This window comes from Silene latifolia, unplaced genomic scaffold (genome assembly GCF_048544455.1).
Source record: "Silene latifolia isolate original U9 population unplaced genomic scaffold, ASM4854445v1 scaffold_70, whole genome shotgun sequence".
Lineage (NCBI taxonomy): Eukaryota > Viridiplantae > Streptophyta > Magnoliopsida > Caryophyllales > Caryophyllaceae > Silene > Silene latifolia.
The window spans coordinates 1,890,903-1,898,556 of NW_027413609.1; positions in this window are offsets into that span (position 1 = coordinate 1,890,903).

A 7,654-nucleotide genomic window follows, 5' to 3' on the forward strand; every position below is an offset into this window, starting at 1 on the left:
GTCAGATACCTATTATTTTAGGTAGACCATTTTTACATACAGCTGGGGCTGTAATAGATGTCAAACGCGGAATTATAACCTTAGAGGTAGGGGATGACACCATTGAGTTCAGTCTTGCTCGCAAGGCTACTGAACCTGCTGATGATGATACGTGTTATTCCATTGATATTGTTGACATGGCTGTTAATTATAACTGGAGGGAATCCTTAGCCAAGGATCCCTTAGCTGATCTAACCCGTTTAGATGAGTGTGTAGATAATACAGCGGTGAATGCTGAGGAGCTAGATGTTTTGGTAGCCTCAATGGAAAGCTGCGAGCTCACAGAGGATGAAGATGCGATGCTCTTAAGCCTGGCCAACGAGAATTTGGTAAACACTTGCTATACCATTGAAGCTGATTTTGCCTATGCTGTAGAGGTAAAGGTGCCAGAGCGTAAGCCACTTCCTCCTAATCTTAAGTATGTTTTTCTAGATGACACGGAGCAGTACCCAGCTATTTTTAGTGCTAAGCTTAATAATGACCAGATTTCTACTTTGATGTGTGTGCTTAAGAAAAACAGGAAGGCTATAGGTTACTCTTTGGATGATATTAAGGGCATCAGCCCTGACATTTGTATGCACATGATAGAGCTGGAGGAAGGCCACAAGCCTTACAGACAGGGTCAACGCAAGTTGAACCCGAAGATGCAGGAAGTTGTTATGGCCGAGGTGATGAAAGTACTCGATGCAGGTATTATTATACAGTTGGCAACTCCAAGTGGGTTAGCCCAGTTCAGGTAGTTCCGAAGAAAGAAGGGACTACCGTGGTTAAAAATGAGAAAAATGAATCAATACCAACACGAGTTGTGACAGGGTGGCGGATGTGCATTGATTATAGACAGTTGAATGCCGCCGCCAAGTAAGACCATTTCCCACACCCTTTTGTTGACCAAATGACTGAAAGACTTGCTTCTAACAAATTTTTCTGTTTTCTAGACGGATATTCAGGGTTCTTTCAGATCCCCATTCATCCGGATGATCAAAGTAAGACCACTTTTACCTGTCCACAGGGTGTTTTTGCGTACCGCAGGATGCCCTTCAGATTGTGTAACGCCCCAGCTACCTTTCAGAGGTGCATGATGGGGATTTTTTCTGATTATATAGAGAACATTATGGAGGTATTTATGGATGATTTCTCAGTTTATGGTAATGACTTTGATCGTTGTTTAGCTAATCTTGATAAAGTCATGCAGCGTTGTATTGATGTTAATCTTGTTTTAAACTGGGAAAAATGTCAGTTCATGGTCAATGAGGGAGTTGTGTTAGGGCATCTGATTTCTGATAAGGGTATACATGTTGATAAAGCAAAAGTGCAGGTGATTGAGCAATTGCCTCCTCCCGTGAATGTTAAGGAGTGAGGAGTTTCCTTGGTCACGCTGGCTTCTATCGGCGTTTCATTAAGGATTTTTCAAAAATTGCTAAACCACTTCAACAATTGCTCCTTAAGGATGATGTCTTTGAGTTTACTGATGAGTGCCTTTTAGCTTTTAACAGGTTAAAGGAGGCTCTAGTTTCTGCACCAATCATTCAGCCGCCTGATTGGGATCTCCCATTCAAGATTATGTGTGATGCCAGCGATTAAGCGATTGGTGCAGTTTTCGGACAGCGGAAGAATAAAGTTTTGAATGCCATATATTATGCGAGCTGAACTCTGGATGAGGCTCAAGTCAATTATTACACCACTGAGAAGGAGTTTCTAGCTGTAGTTTTTGCCTTAGATAAATTTCGGTCTTACTTGTTAGGTTCTAAGGTTGTTGTTTATACTGACCATGCAGCACTGAAGACTCTCTTTCTTAAGAAGGATGCGAAGCCGAGGCTTTTGAGGTGGATACTCCTTTTGCAGGAGTTTGATTTGGAGATCAAAGATAAGAAAGGTGCAGAGAATGTGGTGGCTGACCATTTATCTCGCATGCAGCTGACAGAAAGGGAGGATTCGTTACCCATTAATGATTCTTTTCCTGATGAGAGTCTATTAGCTATTACTAATTCGGGGTCTTATCCACCTCCGTGGTTTCTTGATTATGCTAATTTATTTGTGTGGGTAAGATACCACCCGAGCTTTCATGGCAGCAGAAGAAGCGGTTCGCTTATGATGCTAGACAATACTTTTGGGATGATCCTTATGTTTTCAAGGAATGCGCAGACGGTCTTACCCGGAGATGTGTGCCTCAATGGGAGGTGAAGGATATCCTAGAAGCTTGCCACTCTTCTGCCTATGGTGGTCACCATGGTCCATCCCGGACTGTGGCTAAGGTACTCCAATCTGGTTTCTATTGGCCAACTTTGCATGCAGATAGTCGCAATTTTGTTGCTGAGTGTGATGCTTGTCAAAGATCGGGGAATATTTCCAAGAGACATGAGATGCCACAAGTAGGCATTCTAGAGGTTGAGTTTTTTGATGTCTGGGGCATTGATTATCAAGAACCTTTTCCGAGCAGTCAAGGTAATAAATATATCCTCGTAGCTGTAGATTATGTGTCCAAATAGGTAGAAGCTATCGCTACTCCCCATTGCGACGCAAAGGCCGTGATTAAACTGTTAAAAAAGATTATTTTCCCTCGTTTTGGTGTCCCTAGGGTTGTCATTAGCGATGGTGGAATGCATTTTAAAGAGAAACAACTTAGTGCTTTATTGACTAAATTCGGTGTCCAACATCGTAGAGGTTTGGTGAATGATGTGACCATAATTAGAGCATATTTAGTCCCCGAATTAGCCTTGTTCCCATGCTTTTCAGTGCATATTTGGGTAATTTATTGTCTTTAGTTCTTTGTTTTGCATATTCTTTGAGGTTTTGTGTCCTTGGTTGGAAAGGAGTGCAAACCTTGCATTTTCATGGCAAAATGAGACTAAATTGATTGAATTCAATGACCAAGCATCAAGGAGAGACAAGATTAGACTGACTTTGTACATACTATAGTAGATGGGCAATGATGAGAAAAGATCCTTGCATCCCCGAGGAAATCCCCAAGGATTTTATGAAGAAAAGGGAAGAAAAGAAGAAGAAAGCACGCTGCATGACAATCCGTGCATCTTCTGAAGAAGACGCCCGTCCACCAAGCCACAATCCGTGCGTCTTCCTTACAAGACGCCCGGGCAGCAGCAACCAGAAGACGCCCGTCTTCTCCAAAGACGCCCGGGCAGCAACTCACGAATCCGGCCGTCCCGTGCCTAAGACACACGCATTCCAAGGCAGCACAACTTTGTTTCTTCAAGCTTCAAGAAAGATGCCCATCCTTCCAAAAATACCGGCGTTTCCCTAAGTAGGGACTTAATCGTCATTTAAGCCCTTAGTTAACCCTAATTCCTACACCTAATCCCCACTATAAATACCCCATTAGTCTAATTAGAAGAGCATGTTCTTCTTATCAATTCTTAGAGTAGTTAATATCAATCAAATCTCTCTTTAGTTTTATAATCAACAATAAATCAAGTTTTAATACAAGTTTTATTTGCTTAATCTCTCTTTTGTTCATCCTTTATTTTGGGTAATTGAATATTATTTGGGTTATTATTGGGAGATTGACAACCTCTCAATCAAGCATCAAGTACTTCTTTTATTCTTTGCTTTATTATTAGAATCATTAGTAGGTATAATTCTCTTAATCCCTTTTTAATTATTGCTAATTACTTTCATTTATTCATCATGTTTCACTTTGTTGGTATGATTGACAACCTTGCTAGCATGTTATGATAATGAGTGAGTAGTCACCTAGCTAGGGTTAATGGGTAATTAGGGGAAACAAACATGGGGAAGGATTCATGCTTAAATTAATATGCTTTCATGGTTTATTTGCTTGCTTGTTATGATCTCAACTCATGCACATGTTATGTTTGATGAAATGCGAGCCTATGAATCCTTGCATTTTTTACCCATCACCTACCTTTTCAATGAGACTTGTAAGACATAAACCAACTTGAGTCTCATTAGACCATGCATGTAGTTGAGTAGGAAAGACTAAGTCGACTTGTAGGTGTTGTACAATCTAATCGATTCGGCTCCGGGACCCAAACTTTCCTAGGATTGTAAGATATAACCCAACTCAATCCATCACAACAATAATTGCTTGCTTATAATTTGAGAACATGTTTGTATGATCAATTCCCATGAATCCCCTATGACCCCATGACACCCTAGTGCTTTTTATCAATTGTTTACAACCCTTTTTAATTCATCTTGCTTATTTACTTTCATTTCTATTTAGTTTAGTGACCTTCTACATCAACCCCAATTGTGACACCCCTAAGACACCACTAGTTGCAATAGATTTCTCATCTCAATTCCCGTCCCTTGGGTTCCGACCTTTACTTGCCTCTTTACTAATTGTAGAGTTGTTTGTGAAGCTATAAATTGTGATTTGGTCTAGGTGCTCCTAACGACAAGTTACCGAAAACATATAGTCCGACCAAAAATGGCGCCGTTGCCGGGAACGGTGTTAACTTGATTTAGATTTTCTTATATTGTTATTAGTTGTGTCTTTCTTTGCCTTGAGGAAGTAAAACTCCTCAAGGTTTGTTCTAATTGTTTTCGACTTGTTTGATATTTTGCATGTCTAGAAGGTCACAAGGTGATTTGCTACCTTTTGATCGTAAAATTGAAAGAACTTTGACAAACAATAGAAGACTTGCTAGGAGAAATTTGAGAGGTATTTGTTGGGGCTGGTGTCCTCTACAGTTAGTGCAATAACATTTAAATCTCTAAAAGGATCAAAGGGTATACTTTTGTATTTTTATCAGTTGGTCCACGTTTATCAATAACGGTTGGCTTGCTAGATAAGTTTGACGTTATTGTCATACTGATGGCGGTGATCAACTGGTCCCTAAAAGTCACACCTATAGGATACGTTTGAGAGATGTGACGGTATGAAAATACAGTCATGTTGATGCCTAATTTGACTAAGTAGTTAGTCGGAGTTATTGACTAATAATTAGTCAAATGCGATGTTGAGATAATTATTTAATACGGATTAAATAATAATGGCTAAAACGAATTAAGCGGTTAATTGGTAAATTGAATATAAACGATTATATTTAATTGACGTATATTGAATTAATTATACAATATTGTCTTTGTCGGACATGTATTAATATATCGAGTGAGTCATGTTACTAGTTGATATTTTAATAACCGATAACCGATGACGATTTATAATAAAAATCCCGTCATATACATTTAGCGAAAATCGAGTCGGACCATGAGTTAATAATAAGGAGAAAGTGGAAAGCCCACTCCCTCCTTCAAGCAAACCCACGGCCGAAACAAACAAAAGGGGAGCTTCTCTCTTTTTGTGACCTAATCATCTCATTTGCAAAGAAATTAGGGTTTCGGGGCAATTTTCTCTGAAATTCTAGATCTCACATCGAAAAACCTCACAACAACTCTCTCAATATTGCAAGTCAATTAGAGAGTATTTCTAGCACAAGGGGCATAGTCTCAGACGGTCTTGGGTGCAACGATTAGGAGGAAATCTATATTGATTTCTGTCTTAGGCCGAATTCACAAGGACCCGAGGTTGATTCTTGTTCCTTATCGTTTCTCTATTGTTTTTCGTTTATGACCATAAATCGCATGTTAAATTTACGTTATAGTCCTAAAATTTAAGGGTTTTATACGGATATTACCTTACAAGTGGTATGAGAGCGAGGCCACGTAAAATTTTCATTGTGATTTTCATAAAACGATTTGAAACGAGATTGTTTTGCTTTGAAAACCGTGCCATGTGATACACGGCTGTTTTGTTTTTGTTTTCGATTTGTTTTTGCATATTGTTATTTTATACGGAAATTATAGCAATATGTTAAGTTTTATCAATTGTTGATTTAATTTTATACGAATTAGATCAAAATTGCAATTGGTTTTGTTTTGACAAATCATTTTCACGAGGGTTTTATTGTTTCAGCCATGTTTTGCACTCGATCGAGCGTTTTTCTACTCGATCGAGTACATGCTGTACTTGATCGACCTATTTTAAAACCCCAACTGTTCGATAGAGATGTCCTCGTACTCGATCGAACAGCTTTGCTAATAAAAGTCCTCGATCGACCTCAAGTTCAGTCGATCGAGCACTTTCTGTTTGGCATACCTCTCGATCGACTAGCAGTTTCAGTCGATCGAGCCTTTTTCTTCTTCGATCGAGGACTTTTGTGTCTCGATCGAGGATATTTCGTTTTGGCAGCTGTGAAAAATTATTTTTTTTGTTTTAATTTTTCTTTTGGCCATAAAATGTACATTATACGGATTTTGTACACTCGCTTGATAGTGAAACGGTTCACTCACGTACCATTTAGTTATTTTAAAGCGATTTAAAGTAACGGATTATCATGGATCAAAATTAAGTTGATTAAAGCGGTTTTGTCACATAATTTTAATCATTAAAGGTGGTTTGGATAAATTTAACATAATTACGGAATTATGTCACGAATAAATTTTGTTTTAGTTGATGCATTTTATTTATCGTTATTTTGAATGCCTTGAATGTTTTCTTACGTATTTAATTTTTACAAACGGTTGTAACTTAGTGTGGCCTTAGTAGAACGTGTTACCGTAATGATGGAACACGGTCTTGGTTGTATTTTGAGATCTTGTATCTCCGTTTTGGTTTTTCCTTGTAATTACATTTTTTATTTAGAATGTAAATAGGTTTATAATTTGTAATTTTTAATTGTAATTTTGAGAAGACCAAAGATGGAGATCGGATGCTCACTCCCGCTGCATGTACGAAGATGGAACATCAAGACAAGCTTCTCGGGTCCAACGGTGGATTCCAAAGTTGTATTATGTTCTTTTTACTAGGATAGGCCACACTAGGACTTTTATTTACGTTTTGCATTCTTTTATTTATTTTATCGTAACGATAGATTGCATCATATTCCGCCTAAAACCAAACCACCTAATAATTGCATGAAAACTGACTCATATAGAGGTCACGCGTTAGTTTTCTTTGATATACGGATATCACACGTTTCTATAAGCCATCACCTAAATTAATTCATTCACGCAATGCTAGTTTTTCGTTCACTTAAAATGAATTAAAACTAAGTTGATGGGATCTTCCTCGTATAACCAAAAATTAAGAATAGTCTTTATAGGTCAAACTCCAATGAATCCCTTCTTCATCGGTAGGCATAATATGACCCCTTCTACGTCGGGTAAGTTTGAACTGATTGACCTATTTTATCTCAACACTATGGTCACTCGTACGATCCTGTGATTATGGTGGACTATAGATAGGATTTACGGAAATCTATCGACCAAGAGTTCTAACGATAGAACTAGCTAAACAGTTGGCTTATCAATTTACGGAAATTGAGTCTTGGGATCACTTGTATTATTCTTGAGGGAGATCAATTATGCAAGTGCAATGAGTCTACACGATTAGAATGAATTTTAAATAGACTTAAATCACCTCGATGAGTTGCTTATTTCGTTTTGTTTTCCCTTTCTTTTTCAGTGTAGATCACGATAACTTAAACTGCTAATAACAAAATGGCTGGCCGTGCTGACGACCCAATGCCAAGTGCCACATTGGACCGTGAGTCCTGGCTTCGGATCTTCATGAATCAGATGAATCAGTCTACTCGACTGAAGAATAATGGATCAAACTTCACGGACTGGGAGG